This window comes from Triturus cristatus, chromosome 4_1 (genome assembly GCF_964204655.1).
Source record: "Triturus cristatus chromosome 4_1, aTriCri1.1, whole genome shotgun sequence".
Taxonomy (NCBI): domain Eukaryota; kingdom Metazoa; phylum Chordata; class Amphibia; order Caudata; family Salamandridae; genus Triturus; species Triturus cristatus.
In genome coordinates this window covers 136,190,704-136,216,332 of record NC_140585.1, presented here as the reverse complement: position 1 = coordinate 136,216,332, position 25,629 = coordinate 136,190,704, and the positions used below count along the sequence as shown (strand labels likewise).

Here is a 25,629-nt window from a genome sequence, read left to right as displayed (position 1 = left end):
TGTGTGCACACACCGGTGTCTGACCATAGAATACATTTAAATAATGCCTCTAGAAAACAGCTACGCATGTGTGCCTCAGTGCCTACCAGATAAGGCACTGGCCTCCTAAGTCAGGGATTGTGGGTTCGAGTCCCATCTGAGGTGATAACAAAAATCCTCCCTCTTTCTTTTCCAGAAAATTAGGTAGATTTATTACATGCTTCCTCTCACAAGTTTATTAGGTACTTTGAAACAGTCCCATTTTACTTGTATACACTTCACAGTCATGTTAGTGTTCTGAAACTGTAAAGTATATTTTTAAATGCCTATTTTTGTGAGATGCATTTTTGACCGGCCAGAACATATTCCTTTGGAAAAAATTATTTGAATTGGATTGGTGTGAATCTTGTTTCTAGAGGTGGTGACAGGCTTTCAGCTACTTGAATAGGTCAAGCCAGGATTCATAAAACTGATACAACCTATGTGAGTGTGAAAAATTAGCATATGCAGGAAGGAGCAATTTGTACTACTTTCAAAACAGTTTCACTCCACATCTGGAAACGTCCAGAGCTATGTAGAGCACACAAATGAGCTTTAAACTCACGAGGAAAGAGGTTTGTATGCAAAAAGGAAAACAAAAGCATATCGTACTCATAAAATTCTCAATATATAGATTCCAAAAAAGTGCTTCCAGCGAAAAGAGCTGAAAGAACACTATGGGATGTAAACCTGAATACCTTTCAATAATATGTTCTCCATCCATGCATACCACCTACATGATAAAAATCATCTCAGGTGAACGGATGACCGCGTGGCCTAATGGATAAGGCGGCTGACTTCGGATCAGAAAATTGAGGGTTCGAGTCCCTTCGTGGTCATTTTTGGCCAATGGTCACACAATCTTCTTTACATTCAGAGTGAAAAAAGTCTTTTCCAATACTCTTGTAGTCCTCACTTTCTCATTACTAATAATTAATAAAGTGGAGTACATACTGTAAACTCATTCAGGTTGCATCTTCAGTCTAACTACTTGTGCATTTTAGTGGCATTAAAAAGTGCTTCTATGCCGACGCACTGAATATGTAATAGGTTTGCAGAATTTTGACGTGACAGAATGGGTTTTAGCTTAAGTGTGTGTAGAAGAACTGCAAGGTGTGTGCCTATGTGTGCATAGAGTGCTACATTGGTAAAATCTGTATGATTTGGGCAGTTAAAGTGCTGATTTTGCCTCCGAGTAAGAAAAGTACTACACAAAATGTATAAAGGATCGGCACATTGGCTGCCTTTGCTGATGCCCCCGTTGCCTAATTTGTAGTGCAATGGTTAAGTTGCAGAGTGTGGTTGAACTTGGTTAGGAGACTTGGTGCCTCTTTCCGTGTCCTGCTGATGATAAGGATGGCTTGATACCATTTGCTAAGCCCAGTATATTGAGAAAAGAAGTAAGTGAAGAAGAAGTGTGGAGTCGAAAGTGGTTCTCCAATTTCTCTCCACTTGCTAAAATTGCAAAGTCTCCATTATAGCATAGAAGAGAGCGTTAAAGTCGGGGATGGAAGAGGATGAAAATGGGAAGTTTACTTATAGAGAGAAGTGAGAAATGCCCTGTGTGCACTCACCGGTGTCTGACCATAGAATACATTTAAATAATGCCTCTAGAAAAGCGCTATGCATGTGTGTCTCAGTGGCCTAATGGATAAGGCACTGGCATCCTAAGCCAGGGATTGTGGGTTTGAGTCCCAGTCTGAGGTGATAACAAAAATCCTCCCTCTTTCTTTTTCAGAAAATTAGGTAGATTTATTACATGCTTCCTCTCAGAAGTTTATGAGGTATTAGGTACTTTGAAACAGTCCCATTTATTTGTGTACACTTCACAGTCATGTTAGTGTTCTGAAACTGTAAAGTATATTTTTAAATGCCTATTTTTGTGAGATGCATTTTCGACCGGCCAGAAAATATTCCTTTGGAAAAAATTATTTGAATTGGATTGGTGTGAATCTTGTTTCTAGAGGTGGTGACAGGCTTTCAGCTACTTGAATAGGTCAAGCCAGGATTCATAAAACTTATACAACCTATGTGAGTGTGAAAAATTAGCATATGCAGGAAGGAGCAATTTGTACTACTTTCAAAACAGTTTCACTCCACGTCTGGAAACGTCCAGAGCTATGTAGAGCATACAAATGAGCTTTAAACTCATGAGGAAAGAGGTTTGTATGCAAAAAGGAAAACAAAAGCATATCGTACTCATAAAATTCTCAATATATAGATTCCAAAAAAGTGCTTCCAGCGAAAAGAGCTGAAAGAACACTATGGGATGGAACCTGAATACCTTTCAATAATATGTTCTCCATCCATGCATACCACCTACATGATAAAAATCACCTCAGGTGACCGGATGACCGCGTGGCCTAATGGATAAGGCGTCTGACTTCGGATCAGAAGATTGAGGGTTCAAGTCCCTTGTGGTCGTTTTTGGCCAATGGTTACACAATCTGCTTTACATTCTGAGTGGAAAAAGTATTTTCCAATACTCTTGTAGTCCTCACTTTCTCATTACTAATCATTAATAAAGTGGAGTACATTCAGGTTGCATCTTCAGTCTAACTACTTGTGCATTTTAGTGGCATTAAAAAGTGCTTCTATGCCGACGCACTGAATATGTAATAGGTTTGCAGAATTTTGAAGTGACAGAATGGGTTTTTAGCTTAAGTGTGTGTAGAAGAACTGCAAGGTATGTGCCTATGTGTGCATAGAGTGCTACATGTGTAAAATGTGTATGATTTGGGCAGTTAAAGTGCTGATTTTGCCTCCGAGTAAGAAAAGTACTACACAAAATGTATAAAGGATCGGCACATTGGCTGCCTTTGCTGATGCCCCTGTTGCCTAATTTGTAGTGCAATGGTTAAGTTGCAGAGTGTGGTTGAACTTGGATAGGAGACTTGGTGCCTCTTTCCGTGTCCTGCTGATAAGGATGGCTTGATACCATTTTCTAAGCCCAGTATATTGAGAAAAGAAGTAAGTGAAGAAGAAGTGTGGAGTCGAAAGTGGTTCTCCAATTTCTCTCCACTTGCTAAAATTGCAAAGTCTCCATTATAGCATAGAAGAGAACGTTAAAGTCGAGGATGGAAGAGGATGAAAATGGGAAGTTTACTTGTAGAGAGAAGTGAGAAATGCCCTGTGTGCACACACCGGTGTCTGACCATAGAATACATTTAAATAATGCCTCTAGAAAACAGCTATGCATGTGTGCCTCAGTGCCTAACGGATCAGGCACTGGCCTCCTAAGCCAGGGATTGTGGGTTCTAGTCCCATCTGAGGTGATAACAAAAATCCTCCCTCTTTCTTTTCCAGAAAATGAGGTAGATTTATTAAATGCTTCCTCTCAGAAGTTTATGAGGGATTAGGTACTTTGAAACGGTCCCATTTTACTTGTGTACACTTCACAGTCATGTTAGTGTTCTGAAACTGCAAAGTATATTTTTAAATGCCTATTTTTGTGAGATGCACTTTCGACCGGCCAGAACATATTCTTTTGGAAAAAATGATTTGAATTGGATTGGTGTGAATCTTGTTTCTAGAGGTGGTGACAGGCTTTCAGCTACTTGAATAGGTCAAGCCCGGATTCATAAAACTTATACAACCTATGTGAGTGTGAAAAATTAGCATATGCAGGAAGGAGCAATTTGTACTACTTTCAAAACAGTTTCACTCCACGTCTGGAAACGTCCAGAGCTATGTAGAGCATACAAATGAGCTTTAAACTCATGAGGAAAGAGATTTGTATGCAAAAAGGAAAACAAAAGCATATCGTACTCATAAAATTCTCAATATATAGATTCCAAAAAAGTGCTTCCAGCTAAAAGAGCTGAAATAACAGTATGGGATGTAAACCTGAATACCTTTCAATAATATGTTCTCCATCCATGGATACCACCTAGATGATAAAAATCATCTCAGGTGAACGGATGACCGCGTGGCCTAATGGATAAGGCGTCTGACTTCGGATCAGAAGATTGAGGGTTCGAGTCCCTTCGTTGTAGTTTTTGGCCAATGGTCACACAATCTGCTTTACATTCAGAGTGGAAAAAGTATTTTCCAATACTCTTGTAGTCCTCACTTTCTCATTACTAATCATTAATAAAGTGGAGTACATACTGTAAACTCATTCAGGTTGCATCTTCAGTCTAACTACTTGTGCATTTTAGTGGCATTAAAAAGTGCTTCTATGCCGACGCACTGAATATGTAATAGGTTTGCAGAATTTTGACGTGACAGAATGGGTTTTTAGCTTAAGAGTGTGTAGACGAACTGCAAGGTGTGTGCCTATGTGTGCATAGAGTGCTACATTGGTAAAATCTGTATGATTTGGGCAGTTAAAGTGCTAATTTTGCCTCCGAGTAAGAAAAGTACTACACAAAATGTATAAAGGATCGGCACATTGGCTGCCTCTGATGATGCCCCCGTTGCCTAATTTGTAGTGCAATGGTTAAGTTGCAGAGTGTGGTTGAACTTGGTTAGGAGACTTGGTGCCTCTTTCCGTGTCCTGCTGATGATAAGGATGGCTTGATACCATTTTCTAAGCCCAGTATATTGAGAAAAGAAGTGAAGAAGAAGTGTGGAGTCGAAAGTAGTTCTCCAATTTCTCTCCACTTGCTAAAAATGCAAAGTCTCCATTATAGCATAGAAGAGAGCGTTAAAGTCGCGGATGGAAGAGGATGAAAATGGGAAGTTTACTTATAGAGAGAAGTGAGAAATGCCCTGTGTGCACACACCGGTGTCTGACCATAGAATACATTTAAATAATGCCTCTAGAAAAGAGCTATGCATGTGTGCCTCGGTGGCCTAATGGATAAGGCACTGGCCTCCTAAGCCAGGTATTGTGGGTTCGAGTCCCATCTGAGGTGATAACAAAAATCTCCCTCTTTCTTTTCCAGAAAATTAGGTAGATTTATTATATGCTTCCTCTCAGAAGCTTATGAGGGATTAGGTACTTTGAAACGGTCCCATTTTACTTGTGTACACTTCACAGTCATGTTAGTGTTCTGAAACTGCAAAGTAGATTTTTAAATGCCTATTTTTGTGAGATGCATTTTCGACCGGCCAGAACATATTCCTTTGGAAACAATGATATGAATTGGATTGGTGTGAATCTTGTTTCTAGAGGTGGTGACAGGCTTTCAGCTACTTGAATAGGTCAAGCCAGGATTCATAAAACTTATACAACCTATGTGAGTGTGAAAAATTAGCATATGCAGGAAGGAGCAATTTGTACTGCTTTCAAAACAGTTTCACTCCAAGTCTGGAAACGTCCAGAGCTATGTAGAGCATACAAATGAGCTTTAAACTCATGAGGAAAGAGGTTTGTATGCAAAAAGGAAAACAAAAGCATATCGTACTCATAAAATTCTCAATATATAGATTCCAAAAAATGTGCTTCCAGCAAAAAGAGCTGAAAGAACACTATGGGATGTAAACCTGAATACCTTTCAATAATATGTTCTCCATCCATGCATACCACCTACATGATAAAAATCACCTCAGGTGAACTGATGACCGCATGGCCTAATGGATAAGGCGTCTGGCTTCGGATCAGAAAATTGAGGGTTCGAGTCCCTTCGTGGTCGTTTTTGGCCAATGGTCACACAATCTGCTTTACATTCAGAGTGGAAAAAGTCTTTTCCAATACTCTTGTAGTCCTCACTTTCTCATTACTAATCATTAATAAAGTGGAGTACATACTGTAAACTCATTCAGGTTGCATCTTCAGTCTAACTACTTGTGCATTTTAGTGGCATTAAAAAGTGCTTCTATGCCGACGCACTGAATATGTAATAGGTTTGCAGAATTTTCACGTGACAGAATGGGTTTTTAGTTTAAGTGTGTGTAGAAGAACTGCAAGGTGTGTGCCTATGTGTGCATAGAGTGCTACATGTGTAAAGTCTGTATGATTTGGGCAGTTAAAGCGCTGATTTTACCTCCGAGTAAGAAAAGTACTAAAAAAAATGTATAAAGGATCGGCACATTGGCTGCCTTTGCTGATGCCCCCGTTGCCTAATTTGTAGTGCAATGGTTAAGTTGCAGAGTGTGGTTGAACTTGGTTAGGAGACTTGGTGCCTCTTTCCGGGTCCTGCTGATGATAAGGATGGCTTGATACCATTTTCTAAGCCCAGTATATTGAGAAAAGAAGTAAGTGAAGAAGAAGTGTGGAGTCCAAAGTGGTTCTCCAATTTCTCTCCACTTGCTAAAATTGCAAAGTCTCCATTATAGCATAGAAGAGAGCGTTAAAGTCGGGGATGGAAGAGGATGAAAATGGGAAGTTTACTTATAGAGAGAAGTAAGAAATGCCCTGTGTGCACACACCGGTGTCTGACCATAGAATACATTTAAATAATGCCTCTAGAAAAGAGCTATGCATGTGTGCTTAGTGGCCTAATGGATAAGGCATTGGCCTCCTAAGCTAAGGGTTGTGGGTTTGAGTCCCATCTGAGGTGATAACAAAAATTCTCCCTCTTTCTTTTCCAGAAAATTAGGTAGATTTATTACATGCTTCCTCTCAGAAGTTTATGAGGGATTAGGTACTTTGAAACGGTCCCATTTTACTTGTGTACACTTCACAGTCATCTTAGTCTTCTGAAACTGCAAAGTAGATTTTTAAATGCCTATTTTTGTGAGATGCATTTTCGACCGGCCAGAACATATTCCTTTGGAAAAAATGATTTGAATTGGATTGGTGTGAATCTTGTTTCTAGAGGTGGTGACAGGCTTTCAGCTACTTGAATAGGTCAAGCCAGGATTCATAAAACTTATACAACCTATGTGAGTGTGAAAAATTAGCATATGCAGGAAGGAGCAATTTTTACTACTTTCAAAACAGTTTCACTCCACGTCTGGAAACGTCCAGAGCTATGTAGAGCATACAAATGAGCTTTAAACTCATGAGGAAAGAGGTTTGTATGCAAAAAGGAAAACAAAAACATATCGTACTCATAAAATTCTCAATATATAGATTTCAAAAAAGTGCTTCCAGCGAAAAGAGCTGAAAGAACACTATGGGATGTAAACCTGAATACCTTTCAATAATATGTTCTCCATCCATGCATACCACCTACATGATAAAAATCATCTCAGGTGAACGGATGGCCGCGTGGCCTAATGGATAAGGCGTCTGACTTCGGATCAGAAAATTGAGGGTTCGAGTCCCTTCGTGGTCGTTTTTGGCCAATGGTCACACAATCTGCTTTACATTCAGAGTGGAAAAAGTCTTTTCCAATACTCTTGTAGTCCTCACTTTCTCATTACTAATCATCAATAAAGTGGAGTACATACTGTAAACTCATTCAGGTTGCATCTTCAGTCTAACTACTTGTGCATTTTAGTGGCATTAAAAAGTGCTTCTATGCCGACGCACTGAATATGTAATAGGTTTGCAGAATTTTGACGTGACAGAATGGGTTTTAGCTTAAGTGTGTGTAGAAGAACTGCAAGGTGTGTGCCTATGTGTGCATAGAGTGCTACATGTGTAAAATCTGTATGATTTGGGCAGTTAAAGTGCTGATTTTGCCTCCGAGTAAGAAAAGGACTACACAAAATGTATAAAGGATCGGCACATTGGCTGCCTCTGCTGATGCCCCCGTTGCCTAATTTGTAGTGCAATGGTTAAGTTGCAGAGTGTGGTTGAACTTGGTTAGGAGACTTGGTGCCTCTTTCCGGGTCCTGCTGATGATAAGGATGGCTTGATACCATTTTCTAAGCCCAGTATATTGAGAAAAGAAGTAAGTGAAGAAGAAGTGTGGAGTCCAAAGTGGTTCTCCAATTTCTCTGCACTTGCTAAAATTGCAAAGTCTCCATTATAGCATAGAAGAGAGCGTTAAAGTCGGGGATGGAAGAGGATGAAAATGGGAAGTTTACTTATAGAGAGAAGTGAGAAATGCCCTGTGTGCACACACCGGTGTCTGACCATAGAATACATTTAAATAATGCCTCTAGAAAAGAGCTATGCATGTGTGCTTAGTGGCCTAATGGATAAGGCATTGGCCTCCTAAGCCAAGGGTTGTGGGTTTGAGTCCCATCTGAGGTGAAAACAAAAATTCTCCCTCTTTCTTTTCCAGAAAATTAGGTAGATTCTTTACATGCTTCCTCTCAGAAGTTTATGAGGGATTAGGTACTTTGAAACGGTCCCATTTTACTTGTGTACACTTCACAGTCATGTTAGTGTTCTGAAACTGCAAAGTAGATTTTTAAATGCCTATTTTTGTGAGATGCATTTTCGACCGGCCAGAACATATTCCTTTGGAAAAAATGATTTGAATTGGATTGGTGTGAATCTTGTTTCTAGAGGTGGTGACAGGCTTTCAGCTACTTGAATAGGTCAAGCCAGGATTCATAAAACTTATACAACCTATGTGAGTGTGAAAAATTAGCATATGCAGGAAGGAGCAAATTGTACTACTTTCAAAACAGTTTCACTCCACGTCTGGAAACGTCCAGAGCTATGTAGAGCATACAAATGAGCTTTAAACTCATGAGGAAAGAGGTTTGTATGCAAAAAGGAAAACAAAAGCATATCGTACTCATAAAATTCTCAATATATAGATTTCAAAAAAGTGCTTCCAGCTAAAAGAGCTGAAAGAACACTATGGGATCTAAACCTGAATACCTTTCAATAATATGTTCTCCATCCATGCATACCACCTACATGATAAAAATCATCTCAGGTGAACGGATGACTGCGTGGCCTAATGGATAAGGCGTCTGACTTCGGATCAGAAGATTAAGGGTTCGAGTCCCTTCGTGGTCGTTTTTGGACAATGGTCACACAATCTGCTTTACATTCAGAGTGGAAAAAGTCTTTTCCAATACTCTTGTAGTCCTCACTTTCTCATTACTAATCATCAATAAAGTGGAGTACATACTGTAAACTCATTCAGGTTGCATCTTCAGTCTAACTACTTGTGCATTTTAGTGGCTTTAAAAAGTGCTTCTATGCCGACGCACTGAATATGTAATAGGTTTGCAGAATTTTGACGTGACAGAATGGGTTTTAGCTTAAGTGTGTGTAGAAGAACTGCAAGGTGTGTGCCTATGTGTGCATAGAGTGCTACATGTGTAAAATCTGTATGATTTGGGCAGTTAAAGTGCTGATTTTGCCTCCGAGTAAGAAAAGGACTACACAAAATGTATAAAGGATCGGCACATTGGCTGCCTCTGCTGATGCCCCCGTTGCCTAATTTGTAGTGCAATGGTTAAGTTGCAGAGTGTGGTTGAACTTGGTTAGGAGACTTGGTGCCTCTTTCCGTGTCCTACTGATGATAAGGATGGCTTGTTACCATTTTCTAAGCCCAGTATATTGAGAAAAGAAGTAAGTGAAGAAGAAGTGTGGAGTCGAAAGTAGTTCTCCAATTTCTCTCCACTTGCTAAAATTGCAAAGTCTCCATTATAGCATAGAAGAGAGCGTTAAAGTCGGGGATGGAAGAGGATGAAAATGGGAAGTTTACTTATAGAGAGAAGTGAGAAATGCCCTGTGTGCACACACCGGTGTCTGACCATAGAATACATTTAAATAATGCCTCTAGAAAAGAGCTATGCATGTGTGCCTCAGTGGCCTAATGGATAAGGCACTGGCCTCCTAAGCCAAGGGTTGTGTGTTTGAGTCCCATCTGAGGTGATAACAAAAATCCTCCCTCTTTCTTTTCCAGAAAATTAAGTAGATTTATTACATGCTTCCTCTCAGAAGTTTATGAGGGATTAGGTACTTTGAAACGGTCCCATTTTACTTGTGTACACTTCACAGTCATGTTAGTGTTCTGAAACTGCAAAGTAGATTTTTAAATGCCTATTTTTGTGAGATGCATTTTCCACCGGCCAGAACATATTCCTTTGGAAAAAATGATTTGAATTGGATTGGTGTGAATCTTGTTTCTAGAGGTGGTGACAGGCTTTCAGCTACTTGAATAGGTCAAGCCAGGATTCATAAAACGTATACAACCTATGTGAGTGTGAAAAAGTAGCATATGCAGGAAGGAGCAATTTGTCCTACTTTCAAAACAGTTTCACTCCACGTCTGGAAACGTCCAGAGCTATGTAGAGAATACAAATGAGCTTTAAACTCATGAGGAAAGAGATTTGTATGCAAAAAGGAAAACAAAAGCATATCGTACTAATAAAATTCTCAATATATAGATTCCAAAAAAGTGCTTCCAGCGAAAAGAGCTGAAAGAACACTATGGGATGTAAACCTGAATACCTTTCAATAATATGTTCTCCATCCATGCATACCACCTACATGATAAAAATCACCTCAGGTGAACGGATGACCGCATGGCCTAATGGATAAGGCGTCTGGCTTCGGATCAGAAAATTGAGGGTTCGAGTCCCTTCGTGGTCGTTTTTGGCCAATGGTCACACAATCTGCTTTACATTCAGAGTGGAAAAAGTATTTTCCAATACTCTTGTAGTCCTCACTTTCTCATTACTAATCATTAATAAAGTGGAGTACATACTGTAAACTCATTCAGGTTGCATCTTCAGTCTAACTACTTGTGCATTTTAGTGGCATTAAAAAGTGCTTCTATGCCGACGCACTGAATATGTAATAGGTTTGCAGAATTTTGACGTGACAGAATGGGTTTTTAGTTTAAGTGTGTGTAGAAGAACTGCAAGGTGTGTGCCTATGTGTGCATAGAGTGCTACATGTGTAAAGTCTGTATGATTTGGGCAGTTAAAGCGCTGATTTTACCTCCGAGTAAGAAAAGTACTACAAAAAATGTATAAAGGATCGGCACATTGGCTGCCTTTGCTGATGCCCCCGTTGCCTAATTTGTAGTGCAATGGTTAAGTTGCAGAGTGTGGTTGAACTTGGTTAGGAGACTTGGTGCCTCTTTCCGGGTCCTGCTGATGATAAGGATGGCTTGATACCATTTTCTAAGCCCAGTATATTGAGAAAAGAAGTAAGTGAAGAAGAAGTGTGGAGTCCAAAGTGGTTCTCCAATTTCTCTCCACTTGCTAAAATTGCAAAGTCTCCATTATAGCATAGAAGAGAGCGTTAAAGTCGGGGATGGAAGAGGATGAAAATGGGAAGTTTACTTATAGAGAGAAGTGAGAAATGCCCTGTGTGCACACACCGGTGTCTGACCATAGAATACATTTAAATAATGCCTCTAGAAAAGAGCTATGCATGTGTGCTTAGTGGCCTAATGGATAAGGCATTGGCCTCCTAAGCCAAGGGTTGTGGGTTTGAGTCCCATCTGAGGTGATAACAAAAATCCTCCCTCTTTCTTTTCCAGAAAATTAGGTAGATTTATTACATGCTTCCTCTCAGAAGTTTATGAGGGATTAGGTACTTTGAAACGGTCCCATTTTACTTGTGTACACTTCACAGTCATGTTAGTGTTCTGAAACTGCAAAGTAGATTTTTAAATGCCTATTTTTGTGAGATGCATTTTCGACCGGCCAGAACATATTCCTTTGGAAAAAATGATTTGAATTGGATTGGTGTGAATCTTGTTTCTAGAGGTGGTGACAGGCTTTCAGCTACTTGAATAGGTCAAGCCAGGATTCATAAAACTTATACAACCTATGTGAGTGTGAAAAATTAGCATATGCAGGAAGGAGCAATTTGTACTACTTTCAAAACAGTTTCACTCCACGTCTGGAAACGTCCAGAGCTATGTAGAGCATACAAATGAGCTTTAAACTCATGAGGAAAGAGGTTTGTATGCAAAAAGGAAAACAAAAGCATATCGTACTCATAAAATTCTCAATATATAGATTTCAAAAAAGTGCTTCCAGCTAAAAGAGCTGAAAGAACACTATGGGATGTAAACCTGAATACCTTTCAATAATATGTTCTCCATCCATGCATACCACCTACATGATAAAAATCATCTCAGGTGAACGGATGACCGCGTGGCCTAATGGATAAGGCGTCTGACTTCGGATCAGAAGATTGAGGGTTCGAGTCCCTTCGTGGTCGTTTTTGGCCAATGGTCACACAATCTGCTTTACATTCAGAGTGGAAAAAGTCTTTTCCAATACTCTTGTAGTCCTCACTTTCTCATTACTAATCATCAATAAAGTGGAGTACATACTGTAAACTCATTCAGGTTGCATCTTCAGTCTAACTACTTGTGCATTTTAGTGGCATTAAAAAGTGCTTCTATGCCGACGCACTGAATATGTAATAGGTTTGCAGAATTTTGACGTGACAGAATGGGTTTTAGCTTAAGTGTGTGTAGAAGAACTGCAAGGTGTGTGCCTATGTGTGCATAGAGTGCTACATGTGTAAAATCTGTATGATTTGGGCAGTTAAAGTGCTGATTTTGCCTCCGAGTAAGAAAAGGACTACACAAAATGTATAAAGGATCGGCACATTGGCTGCCTCTGCTGATGCCCCCGTTGCCTAATTTGTAGTGCAATGGTTAAGTTGCAGAGTGTGGTTGAACTTGGTTAGGAGACTTGGTGCCTCTTTCCGTGTCCTGCTGATGATAAGGATGGCTTGATACCATTTTCTAAGCCCAGTATATTGAGAAAAGAAGTAAGTGAAGAAGAAGTGTGGTGTCGAAAGTAGTTCTCCAATTTCTCTCCACTTGCTAAAATTGCAAAGTCTCCATTATAGCATAGAAGAGAGCGTTAAAGTCGGGGATGGAAGAGGATGAAAATGGGAAGTTTACTTATAGAGAGAAGTGAGAAATGCCCTGTGTGCACACACCGGTGTCTGACCATAGAATACATTTAAATAATGCCTCTAGAAAAGAGCTATGCATGTGTGCCTCAGTGGCCTAATGGATAAGGCACTGGCCTCCTAAGCCAAGGGTTGTGTGTTTGAGTCCCATCTGAGGTGATAACAAAAATCCTCCCTCTTTCTTTTCCAGAAAATTAGGTAGATTTATTACATGCTTCCTCTCAGAAGTTTATGAGGGATTAGGTACTTTGAAACGGTCCCATTTTACTTGTGTACACTTCACAGTCATGTTAGTGTTCTGAAACTGCAAAGTAGATTTTTAAATGCCTATTTTTGTGAGATGCATTTTCGACCGGCCAGAACATATTCCTTTGGAAAAAATGATTTGAATTGGATTGGTGTGAATCTTGTTTCTAGAGGTGGTGACAGGCTTTCAGCTACTTGAATAGGTCAAGCCAGGATTCATAAAACTTATACAACCTATGTGAGTGTGAAAAATTAGCATATGCAGGAAGGAGCAAATTGTACTACTTTCAAAACAGTTTCACTCCACGTCTGGAAACGTCCAGAGCTATGTAGAGCATACAAATGAGCTTTAAACTCATGAGGAAAGAGGTTTGTATGCAAAAAGGAAAACAAAAGCATATCGTACTCATAAAATTCTCAATATATAGATTTCAAAAAAGTGCTTCCAGCTAAAAGAGCTGAAAGAACACTATGGGATCTAAACCTGAATACCTTTCAATAATATGTTCTCCATCCATGCATACCACCTACATGATAAAAATCATCTCAGGTGAACGGATGACTGCGTGGCCTAATGGATAAGGCGTCTGACTTCGGATCAGAAGATTAAGGGTTCGAGTCCCTTCGTGGTCGTTTTTGGACAATGGTCACACAATCTGCTTTACATTCAGAGTGGAAAAAGTCTTTTCCAATACTCTTGTAGTCCTCACTTTCTCATTACTAATCATCAATAAAGTGGAGTACATACTGTAAACTCATTCAGGTTGCATCTTCAGTCTAACTACTTGTGCATTTTAGTGGCTTTAAAAAGTGCTTCTATGCCGACGCACTGAATATGTAATAGGTTTGCAGAATTTTGACGTGACAGAATGGGTTTTAGCTTAAGTGTGTGTAGAAGAACTGCAAGGTGTGTGCCTATGTGTGCATAGAGTGCTACATGTGTAAAATCTGTATGATTTGGGCAGTTAAAGTGCTGATTTTGCCTCCGAGTAAGAAAAGGACTACACAAAATGTATAAAGGATCGGCACATTGGCTGCCTCTGCTGATGCCCCCGTTGCCTAATTTGTAGTGCAATGGTTAAGTTGCAGAGTGTGGTTGAACTTGGTTAGGAGACTTGGTGCCTCTTTCCGTGTCCTACTGATGATAAGGATGGCTTGTTACCATTTTCTAAGCCCAGTATATTGAGAAAAGAAGTAAGTGAAGAAGAAGTGTGGAGTCGAAAGTAGTTCTCCAATTTCTCTCCACTTGCTAAAATTGCAAAGTCTCCATTATAGCATAGAAGAGAGCGTTAAAGTCGGGGATGGAAGAGGATGAAAATGGGAAGTTTACTTATAGAGAGAAGTGAGAAATGCCCTGTGTGCACACACCGGTGTCTGACCATAGAATACATTTAAATAATGCCTCTAGAAAAGAGCTATGCATGTGTGCCTCAGTGGCCTAATGGATAAGGCACTGGCCTCCTAAGCCAAGGGTTGTGTGTTTGAGTCCCATCTGAGGTGATAACAAAAATCCTCCCTCTTTCTTTTCCAGAAAATTAAGTAGATTTATTACATGCTTCCTCTCAGAAGTTTATGAGGGATTAGGTACTTTGAAACGGTCCCATTTTACTTGTGTACACTTCACAGTCATGTTAGTGTTCTGAAACTGCAAAGTAGATTTTTAAATGCCTATTTTTGTGAGATGCATTTTCCACCGGCCAGAACATATTCCTTTGGAAAAAATGATTTGAATTGGATTGGTGTGAATCTTGTTTCTAGAGGTGGTGACAGGCTTTCAGCTACTTGAATAGGTCAAGCCAGGATTCATAAAACGTATACAACCTATGTGAGTGTGAAAAAGTAGCATATGCAGGAAGGAGCAATTTGTCCTACTTTCAAAACAGTTTCACTCCACGTCTGGAAACGTCCAGAGCTATGTAGAGAATACAAATGAGCTTTAAACTCATGAGGAAAGAGATTTGTATGCAAAAAGGAAAACAAAAGCATATCGTACTAATAAAATTCTCAATATATAGATTCCAAAAAAGTGCTTCCAGCGAAAAGAGCTGAAAGAACACTATGGGATGTAAACCTGAATACCTTTCAATAATATGTTCTCCATCCATGCATACCACCTACATGATAAAAATCACCTCAGGTGAACGGATGACCGCATGGCCTAATGGATAAGGCGTCTGGCTTCGGATCAGAAAATTGAGGGTTCGAGTCCCTTCGTGGTCGTTTTTGGCCAATGGTCACACAATCTGCTTTACATTCAGAGTGGAAAAAGTATTTTCCAATACTCTTGTAGTCCTCACTTTCTCATTACTAATCATTAATAAAGTGGAGTACATACTGTAAACTCATTCAGGTTGCATCTTCAGTCTAACTACTTGTGCATTTTAGTGGCATTAAAAAGTGCTTCTATGCCGACGCACTGAATATGTAATAGGTTTGCAGAATTTTGACGTGACAGAATGGGTTTTTAGTTTAAGTGTGTGTAGAAGAACTGCAAGGTGTGTGCCTATGTGTGCATAGAGTGCTACATGTGTAAAGTCTGTATGATTTGGGCAGTTAAAGCGCTGATTTTACCTCCGAGTAAGAAAAGTACTACAAAAAATGTATAAAGGATCGGCACATTGGCTGCCTTTGCTGATGCCCCCGTTGCCTAATTTGTAGTGCAATGGTTAAGTTGCAGAGTGTGGTTGAACTTGGTTAGGAGACTTGGTGCCTCTTTCCGGGTCCTGCTGATGATAAGGATGGCTTGATACCATTTTCTAAGCCCAGTATATTGAGAAAAGAAGTAAGTGAAGAAGAAGTGTGGAGTCCAAAGTGGTTCTCCAATTTCTCTCCACTTGCTAAAATTGCAAAGTCTCCATTATAGCATAGAAGAGAGCGTTAAAGTCGGGGATGGAAGAGGATGAAAATGGGAAGTTTACTTATAGAGAGAAGTGAGAAATGCCCTGTGTGCACACACCGGTGTCTGACCATAGAATACATTTAAATAATGCCTCTAGAAAAGAGCTATGCATGTGTGCTTAGTGGCCTAATGGATAAGGCATTGGCCTCCTAAGCCAAGGGTTGTGGGTTTGAGTCCCATCTGAGGTGATAACAAAAATCCTCCCTCTTTCTTTTCCAGAAAATTAGGTAGATTTATTACATGCTTCCTCTCAGAAGTTTATGAGGGATTAGGTACTTTGAAACGGTCCCATTTTACTTGTGTACACTTCACAGTCATGTTAGTGTTCTGAAACTGCAAAGTAGATTTTTAAATGCCTATTTTTGTGAGATGCATTTTCGACCGGCCAGAACATATTCCTTTGGAAAAAATGATTTGAATTGGATTGGTGTGAATCTTGTTTCTAGAGGTGGTGACAGGCTTTCAGCTACTTGAATAGGTCAAGCCAGGATTCATAAAACTTATACAACCTATGTGAGTGTGAAAAATTAGCATATGCAGGAAGGAGCAATTTGTACTACTTTCAAAACAGTTTCACTCCACGTCTGGAAACGTCCAGAGCTATGTAGAGCATACAAATGAGCTTTAAACTCATGAGGAAAGAGGTTTGTATGCAAAAAGGAAAACAAAAGCATATCGTACTCATAAAATTCTCAATATATAGATTTCAAAAAAGTGCTTCCAGCTAAAAGAGCTGAAAGAACACTATGGGATGTAAACCTGAATACCTTTCAATAATATGTTCTCCATCCATGCATACCACCTACATGATAAAAATCATCTCAGGTGAACGGATGACCGCGTGGCCTAATGGATAAGGCGTCTGACTTCGGATCAGAAGATTGAGGGTTCGAGTCCCTTCGTGGTCGTTTTTGGCCAATGGTCACACAATCTGCTTTACATTCAGAGTGGAAAAAGTCTTTTCCAATACTCTTGTAGTCCTCACTTTCTCATTACTAATCATCAATAAAGTGGAGTACATACTGTAAACTCATTCAGGTTGCATCTTCAGTCTAACTACTTGTGCATTTTAGTGGCATTAAAAAGTGCTTCTATGCCGACGCACTGAATATGTAATAGGTTTGCAGAATTTTGACATGACAGAATGGGTTTTAGCTTAAGTGTGTGTAGAAGAACTGCAAGGTGTGTGCCTATGTGTGCATAGAGTGCTACATGTGTAAAATCTGTATGATTTGGGCAGTTAAAGTGCTGATTTTGCCTCCGAGTAAGAAAAGGACTACACAAAATGTATAAAGGATCGGCACATTGGCTGCCTCTGCTGATGCCCCCGTTGCCTAATTTGTAGTGCAATGGTTAAGTTGCAGAGTGTGGTTGAACTTGGTTAGGAGACTTGGTGCCTCTTTCCGTGTCCTGCTGATGATAAGGATGGCTTGATACCATTTTCTAAGCCCAGTATATTGAGAAAAGAAGTAAGTGAAGAAGAAGTGTGGTGTCGAAAGTAGTTCTCCAATTTCTCTCCACTTGCTAAAATTGCAAAGTCTCCATTATAGCATAGAAGAGAGCGTTAAAGTCGGGGATGGAAGAGGATGAAAATGGGAAGTTTACTTATAGAGAGAAGTGAGAAATGCCCTGTGTGCACACACCGGTGTCTGACCATAGAATACATTTAAATAATGCCTCTAGAAAAGAGCTATGCATGTGTGCCTCAGTGGCCTAATGGATAAGGCACTGGCCTCCTAAGCCAAGGGTTGTGTGTTTGAGTCCCATCTGAGGTGATAACAAAAATCCTCCCTCTTTCTTTTCCAGAAAATTAGGTAGATTTATTACATGCTTCCTCTCAGAAGTTTATGAGGGATTAGGTACTTTGAAACGGTCCCATTTTACTTGTGTACACTTCACAGTCATGTTAGTGTTCTGAAACTGCAAAGTAGATTTTTAAATGCCTATTTTTGTGAGATGCATTTTCCACCGGCCAGAACATATTCCTTTGGAAAAAATGATTTGAATTGGATTGGTGTGAATCTTGTTTCTAGAGGTGGTGACAGGCTTTCAGCTACTTGAATAGTTCAAGCCAGGATTCATAAAACTTATACAACCTATGTGAGTGTGAAAAATTAGCATATGCAGGAAGGAGCAATTTGTACTACTTTCAAAACAGTTTCAGTCCACGTCTGGAAACGTCCAGAGCTATGTAGAGCATACAAATGAGCTTTAAACTCATGAGGAAAGAGGTTTGTATGCAAAAAGGAAAACAAAAGCATATCGTACTCATAAAATTCTCAATATAGAGATTCCAAAAAAGTGCTTCCAGCGAAAAGAGCTGAAAGAACACTATGGGATGTAAACCTGAATACCTTTCAATAATATGTTCTCCATCCATGCATACCACCTCCATGATAAAAATCTTCTCAGGTGAACAGATGACCGCGTGGCCTAATGGATAAGGCGTCTGACTTCGGATCAGAAGATTGAGGGTTCGAGTCCCTTTGTGGTCGTTTTTGGCCAATGGTCACACAATCTGCTTTACATTCAGAGTGGAAAAAGTATTTTCCAATACTCTTGTAGTCCTCACTTTCTCATTACTAATCATTAATAAAGTGGAGTACATACTGTAAACTCATTCAGGTTGCATCTTCAGTCTAACTACTTGTGCATTTTAGTGGCATTAAAAAGTGCTTCTATGCCGACGCACTGAATATGTAATAGGTTTGCAGAATTTTGACGTGACAGAATGGGTTTTTAGCTTAAGTGTGTGTAGAAGAACTGCAAGGTGTGTGCCTATGTGTGCATAGAGTGCTACATGTGTAAAATCTGTATGATTTGGGCAGTTAAAGTGCTGATTTTGCCTCCGAGTAAGAAAAGTACTACACAAAATGTATAAAGGATCAGCACATTGGCTGCCTTTGCTGATGCCACCGTTGCCTAATTTGTAGTGCAATGGTTAAGTTGCAGAGTGTGGTTGAACTTGGTTAGGAAACTTGGTGCCTCTTTCCGCGTACTGCTGATGATAAGGATGGCTTGATAACATTTTCTAAGCCCAATATATTGAGAAAAGAAGTAAGTGAAAAAGAAGTGTGGAGTCGAAAGTGGTTCTCCAATTTCTCTCCACTTGCTAAAATTGCAAAGTCTCCATTATAGCATAGAAGACAGCGTTAAAGTCGGGGATGGAAGAGGATGAAAATGGGAAGTTTACTTATAGAGAGAAGTGAGAAATGCCCTGTGTGCACACACCGGTGTCTGACCATAGAATACATTTAAATAATGCCTCTAGAAAAGAGATATGCATGTGTGCCTCAGTGGCCTAATGGATAAGGCACTGGCCTCCTAAGCCAGGGATTGTGGGTTCGAGTGGAGTCCCATCTGAGGTGATAACAAAAATCCTCCCTCTTCCTTTTCCAGAAAATTAGGTAGATTTATTACATGCTTCCTCTCAGAAGTTTATGAGGGATTAGGTACTTTGCAACGTCCCGTTTTACTTGTGTACACTTCACAGTCATGTTAGTGTTCTGAAACTGCAAAGTATATTTTTAAATGCCTATTTTTGAGAGATGCATTTTCGACCGGCCGGAACATATTCCTTTGGAAAAAATGATTTGAATTGGATTGGTGTGAATCTTGTTTCTAGAGGTGGTGACAGGCTTTCAGCTACTTGAATAGGTCAAGCCAGGATTCATAAAACGTATACAACCTATGTGAGTGTGAAAAATTAGCATATGCAGGAAGGAGCAATTTGTCCTACTTTCAAAACAGTTTCACTCCACGTCTGGAAACGTCCAGAGCTATGTAGAGAATACAAATGAGCTTTAAACTCATGAGGAAAGAGATTTGTATGCAAAAAGGAAAACAAAAGCATATTGTACTAATAAAATTTTCAATATATAGATTCCAAAAAAGTGCTTCCAGCGAAAAGAGCTGAAAGAACACTATGGGATGTAAACCTGAATACGTTTCAATAATATGTTCTCCATCCATGCATACCACCTACATGATAAAAATCACCTCAGGTGAACGGATGACCACATGGCCTAATGGATAAGGCGTCTGGCTTCGGATCAGAAAATTGAGGGTTCGAGTCCCTTTGTGGTCGTTTTTGGCCAATGGTCACACAATCTGCTTTACATTCAGAGTGGAAAAAGTCTTTTCCAATACTCTTGTAGTCCTCACTTTCTCATTACTAATCATTAATAAAGTGGAGTACATACTGTAAACTCATTCAGGTTGCATCTTCAGTCTAACTACTTGTGCATTTTAGTGGCATTAAAAAGTGCTTCTATGCCGACGCACTGAATATGTAATAGGTTTGCAGAATTTTGACGTGACAGAATGGGTTTTTAGTTTAAGTGTGTGTAGAAGAACTGCAAGGTGTGTGCCTATGTGTGCATAGAGAGCTACATGTGTAAAGTCTGTATGATTTGGGCAGTTAAAGCGCTGATTTTACCTCCGAGTAAGAAAAGTACTACAAAAAATGTATAAAGGATCGGCACATTGGCTGCCTTTGCTGATGCCCCCGTTGCCTAATTTGTAGTGCAATGGTTAAGTTGCAGAGTGTGGTTGAACTTGGTTAGGAGACTTGGTGCCTCTTTCCGGGTCCTGCTGATGATAAGGATGGCTTGATACCATTTTCTAAGCCCAGTATATTGAGAAAAGAAGTAAGTGAAGAAGAAGTGTGGAGTCCAAAGTGGTTCTCCAATTTCTCTCCACTTGCTAAAATTGCAAAGTCTCCATTATAGCATAGAAGAGAGCGTTAAAGTCGGGGATGGAAGAGGATGAAAATGGGAAGTTTACTTATAGAGAGAAGTGAGAAATGCCCTGTGTGCACACACCGGTGTCTGACCATAGAATACATTTAAATAATGCCTCTAGAAAAGAGCTATGCATGTGTGCTTAGTGGCCTAATGGATAAGGCATTGGCCTCCTAAGCCAAGGGTTGTGGGTTTGAGTCCCATCTGAGGTGATAACAAAAATCCTCCCTCTTTCTTTTCCAGAAAATTAGGTAGATTTATTACATGCTTCCTCTCAGAAGTTTATGAGGGATTAGGTACTTTGAAACGGTCCCATTTTACTTGTGTACACTTCACAGTCATGTTAGTGTTCTGAAACTGCAAAGTAGATTTTTAAATGCCTATTTTTGTGAGATGCATTTTCGACCGGCCAGAACATATTCCTTTGGAAAAAATGATTTGAATTGGATTGGTGTGAATCTTGTTTCTAGAGGTGGTGACAGGCTTTCAGCTACTTGAATAGGTCAAGCCAGGATTCATAAAACTTATACAACCTATGTGAGTGTGAAAAATTAGCATATGCAGGAAGGAGCAATTTGTACTACTTTCAAAACAGTTTCACTCCACGTCTGGAAACGTCCAGAGCTATGTAGAGCATACAAATGAGCTTTAAACTCATGAGGAAAGAGGTTTGTATGCAAAAAGGAAAACAAAAGCATATCGTACTCATAAAATTCTCAATATATAGATTTCAAAAAAGTGCTTCCAGCTAAAAGAGCTGAAAGAACACTATGGGATGTAAACCTGAATACCTTTCAATAATATGTTCTCCATCCATGCATACCACCTACATGATAAAAATCATCTCAGGTGGACGGATGACCGCGTGGCCTAATGGATAAGGCGTCTGACTTCGGATCAGAAGATTGAGGGTTCGAGTCCCTTCGTGGTCGTTTTTGGCCAATGGTCACACAATCTGCTTTACATTCAGAGTGGAAAAAGTATTTTCCAATACTCTTGTAGTCCTCACTTTCTCATTACTAATCATTAATAAAGTGGAGTACATACTGTAAACTCATTCAGGTTGCATCTTCAGTCTAACTACTTGTGCATTTTAGTGGCATTAAAAAGTGCTTCTATGCCGACGCACTGAATATGTAATAGGTTTGCAGAATTTTGACGTGACAGAATGGGTTTTTAGCTTAAGTGTGTGTAGAAGAACTGCAAGGTGTGTGCCTATGTGTGCATAGAGTGCTACATGTGTAAAATCTGTATGATTTGGGCAGTTAAAGTGCTGATTTTGCCTCCGAGTAAGAAAAGTACTACACAAAATGTATAAAGGATCAGCACATTGGCTGCCTTTGCTGATGCCACCGTTGCCTAATTTGTAGTGCAATGGTTAAGTTGCAGAGTGTGGTTGAACTTGGTTAGGAGACTTGGTGCCTCTTTCCGTGTCCTGCTGATGATAAGGATGGCTTGATACCATTTTCTAAGCCCAGTATATTGAGAAAAGAAGTGAAGAAGAAGTGTGGAGTCGAAAGTAGTTCTCCAATTTCTCTCCACTTGCTAAAAATGCAAAGTCTCCATTATAGCATAGAAGAGAGCGTTAAAGTCGCGGATGGAAGAGGATGAAAATGGGAAGTTTACTTATAGAGAGAAGTGAGAAATGCCCTGTGTGCACACACCGGTGTCTGACCATAGAATACATTTAAATAATGCCTCTAGAAAAGAGCTATGCATGTGTGCCTCGGTGGCCTAATGGATAAGGCACTGCCTCCTAAGCCAGGTATTGTGGGTTCGAGTCCCATCTGAGGTGATAACAAAAATCTCCCTCTTTCTTTTCCAGAAAATTAGGTAGATTTATTATATGCTTCCTCTCAGAAGTTTATGAGGGATTAGGTACTTTGAAACGGTCCCATTTTACTTGTGTACACTTCACAGTCATGTTAGTGTTCTGAAACTGCAAAGTAGATTTTTAAATGCCTATTTTTGTGAGATGCATTTTCGACCGGCCAGAACATATTCCTTTGGAAAAAATGATATGAATTGGATTGGTGTGAATCTTGTTTCTAGAGGTGGTGACAGGCTTTCAGCTACTTGAATAGGTCAAGCCAGTATTCATAAAACTTATACAACCTATGTGAGTGTGAAAAATTAGCATATGCAGGAAGGAGCAATTTGTACTACTTTCAAAACAGTTTCACTCCACATCTGGAAACGTCCAGAGCTATGTAGAGCACACAAATGAGCTTTAAACTCACGAGGAAAGAGGTTTGTATGCAAAAAGGAAAACAAAAGCATATCGTACTCATAAAATTCTCAATATATAGATTCCAAAAAAGTGCTTCCAGCGAAAAGAGCTGAAAGAACACTATGGGATGTAAACCTGAATACCTTTCAATAATATGTTCTCCATCCATGCATACCACCTACATGATAAAAATCCTCTCAGGTGAACGGATGACTGCGTGGCCTAATGGATAAGGCGTCTGACTTCGGATCAGAAGATTGAGGGTTCGAGTCCCTTCGTGGTCATTTTTGGCCAATGGTCACACAATCTTCTTTACATTCAGAGTGAAAAAAGTATTTTCCAATACTCTTGTAGTCCTCACTTTCTCATTACTAATAATTAATAAAGTGGAGTACATACTGTAAACTCATTCAGGTTGCATCTTCAGTCTAACTACTTGTGCATTTTAGTGGCATTAAAAAGTGCTTCTATGCCGACGCACTGAATATGTAATAGGTTTGCAGAATTTTGACGTGACAGAATGGGTTTTAGCTTAAGTGTGTGTAGAAGAACTGCAAGGTGTGTGCCTATGTGTGCATAGATTGCTACATTGGTAAAATCTGTATGATTTGGGCAGTTAAAGTGCTGATTTTACCTCCGAGTAAGAAAAGTACTACAAAAAATGTATAAAGGATCGGCACATTGGCTGCCTTTGCTGATGCCCCCGTTGCCTAATTTGTAGTGCAATGGTTAAGTTGCAGAGTGTGGTTGAACTTGGTTAGGAGACTTGGTGCCTCTTTCCGGGTCCTGCTGATGATAAGGATGGCTTGATACCATTTTCTAAGCCCAGTATATTGAGAAAAGAAGTAAGTGAAGAAGAAGTGTGGAGTCCAAAGTGGTTCTCCAATTTCTCTGCACTTGCTAAAATTGCAAAGTCTCCATTATAGCATAGAAGAGAGCGTTAAAGTCGGGGATGGAAGAGGATGAAAATGGGAAGTTTACTTATAGAGAGAAGTGAGAAATGCCCTGTGTGCACACACCGGTGTCTGACCATAGAATACATTTAAATAATGCCTCTAGAAAAGAGCTATGCATGTGTGCCTCAGTGGCCTAATGGATAAGGCACTGGCCTCCTAAGCCAAGGGTTGTGTGTTTGAGTCCCATCTGAGGTGATAACAAAAATCCTCCCTCTTTCTTTTCCAGAAAATTAAGTAGATTTATTACATGCTTCCTCTCAGAAGTTTATGAGGGATTAGGTACTTTGAAACGGTCCCATTTTACTTGTGTACACTTCACAGTCATGTTAGTGTTCTGAAACTGCAAAGTAGATTTTTAAATGCCTATTTTTGTGAGATGCATTTTCCACCGGCCAGAACATATTCCTTTGGAAAAAATGATTTGAATTGGATTGGTGTGAATCTTGTTTCTAGAGGTGGTGACAGGCTTTCAGCTACTTGAATAGGTCAAGCCAGGATTCATAAAACGTATACAACCTATGTGAGTGTGAAAAAGTAGCATATGCAGGAAGGAGCAATTTGTCCTACTTTCAAAACAGTTTCACTCCACGTCTGGAAACGTCCAGAGCTATGTAGAGAATACAAATGAGCTTTAAACTCATGAGGAAAGAGATTTGTATGCAAAAAGGAAAACAAAAGCATAGCGTACTAATAAAATTCTCAATATATAGATTCCAAAAAAGTGCTTCCAGCGAAAAGAGCTGAAAGAACACTATGGGATGTAAACCTGAATACCTTTCAATAATATGTTCTCCATCCATGCATACCACCTACATGATAAAAAACACCTCAGGTGAACGGATGACCGCATGGCCTAATGGATAAGGCGTCTGGCTTCGGATCAGAAAATTGAGGGTTCGAGTCCCTTCGTGGTCGTTTTTGGCCAATGGTCACACAATCTGCTTTACATTCAGAGTGGAAAAAGTCTTTTCCAATACTCTTGTAGTCCTCACTTTCTCATTACTAATCATTAATAAAGTGGAGTACATACTGTAAACTCATTCAGGTTGCATCTTCAGTCTAACTACTTGTGCATTTTAGTGGCATTAAAAAGTGCTTCTATGCCGACGCACTGAATATGTAATAGGTTTGCAGAATTTTGACGTGACAGAATGGGTTTTTAGTTTAAGTGTGTGTAGAAGAACTGCAAGGTGTGTGCCTATGTGTGCATAGAGTGCTACATGTGTAAAGTCTGTATGATTTGGGCAGTTAAAGCGCTGATTTTACCTCCGAGTAAGAAAAGTACTACAAAAAATGTATAAAGGATCGGCACATTGGCTGCCTTTGCTGATGCCCCCGTTGCCTAATTTGTAGTGCAATGGTTAAGTTGCAGAGTGTGGTTGAACTTGGTTAGGAGACTTGGTGCCTCTTTCCGGGTCCTGCTGATGATAAGGATGGCTTGATACCATTTTCTAAGCCCAGTATATTGAGAAAAGAAGTAAGTGAAGAAGAAGTGTGGAGTCCAAAGTGGTTCTCCAATTTCTCTCCACTTGCTAAAATTGCAAAGTCTCCATTATAGCATAGAAGAGAGCGTTAAAGTCGGGGATGGAAGAGGATGAAAATGGGAAGTTTACTTATAGAGAGAAGTGAGAAATGCCCTGTGTGCACACACCGGTGTCTGACCATAGAATACATTTAAATAATGCCTCTAGAAAAGAGCTATGCATGTGTGCTTAGTGGCCTAATGGATAAGGCATTGGCCTCCTAAGCCAAGGGTTGTGGGTTTGAGTCCCATCTGAGGTGATAACCAAAATCCTCCCTCTTTCTTTTCCAGAAAATTAGGAAGATTTATTACATGCTTCCTCTCAGAAGTTTATGAGGGATTAGGTACTTTGAAACGGTCCCATTTTACTTGTGTACACTTC

The 25,629-nt window shown here is 39.8% G+C and overlaps 9 non-coding genes across 9 annotated transcripts; all 9 read left to right on the top strand.

The window, feature by feature from the left end:
• Nucleotides 1–4,804: 4,804 nt before the first annotated feature.
• TRNAR-CCU (transfer RNA arginine (anticodon CCU)) lies at nucleotides 4,805–4,877 on the top strand. The gene has a single exon. It is a non-coding gene; the product is annotated as a tRNA-Arg (tRNA).
• Nucleotides 4,878–7,111: 2,234 nt separating this feature from the next.
• On the top strand, nucleotides 7,112–7,184 carry TRNAR-UCG (transfer RNA arginine (anticodon UCG)). The gene has a single exon. It is a non-coding gene; the product is annotated as a tRNA-Arg (tRNA).
• Nucleotides 7,185–8,697: 1,513 nt separating this feature from the next.
• On the top strand, nucleotides 8,698–8,770 carry TRNAR-UCG (transfer RNA arginine (anticodon UCG)). Its single transcript has one exon. It is a non-coding gene; the product is annotated as a tRNA-Arg (tRNA).
• A 3,101-nt stretch (nucleotides 8,771–11,871) lies between these two features.
• TRNAR-UCG (transfer RNA arginine (anticodon UCG)) lies at nucleotides 11,872–11,944 on the top strand. The gene has a single exon. It is a non-coding gene; the product is annotated as a tRNA-Arg (tRNA).
• Nucleotides 11,945–13,458: 1,514 nt separating this feature from the next.
• On the top strand, nucleotides 13,459–13,531 carry TRNAR-UCG (transfer RNA arginine (anticodon UCG)). The gene has a single exon. It is a non-coding gene; the product is annotated as a tRNA-Arg (tRNA).
• Nucleotides 13,532–16,632: 3,101 nt separating this feature from the next.
• Nucleotides 16,633–16,705, top strand: TRNAR-UCG (transfer RNA arginine (anticodon UCG)). The gene has a single exon. It is a non-coding gene; the product is annotated as a tRNA-Arg (tRNA).
• A 1,514-nt stretch (nucleotides 16,706–18,219) lies between these two features.
• Nucleotides 18,220–18,292, top strand: TRNAR-UCG (transfer RNA arginine (anticodon UCG)). The gene has a single exon. It is a non-coding gene; the product is annotated as a tRNA-Arg (tRNA).
• A 3,106-nt stretch (nucleotides 18,293–21,398) lies between these two features.
• TRNAR-UCG (transfer RNA arginine (anticodon UCG)) lies at nucleotides 21,399–21,471 on the top strand. The gene has a single exon. It is a non-coding gene; the product is annotated as a tRNA-Arg (tRNA).
• A 1,509-nt stretch (nucleotides 21,472–22,980) lies between these two features.
• TRNAR-UCG (transfer RNA arginine (anticodon UCG)) lies at nucleotides 22,981–23,053 on the top strand. Its single transcript has one exon. It is a non-coding gene; the product is annotated as a tRNA-Arg (tRNA).
• Nucleotides 23,054–25,629: the final 2,576 nt, after the last annotated feature.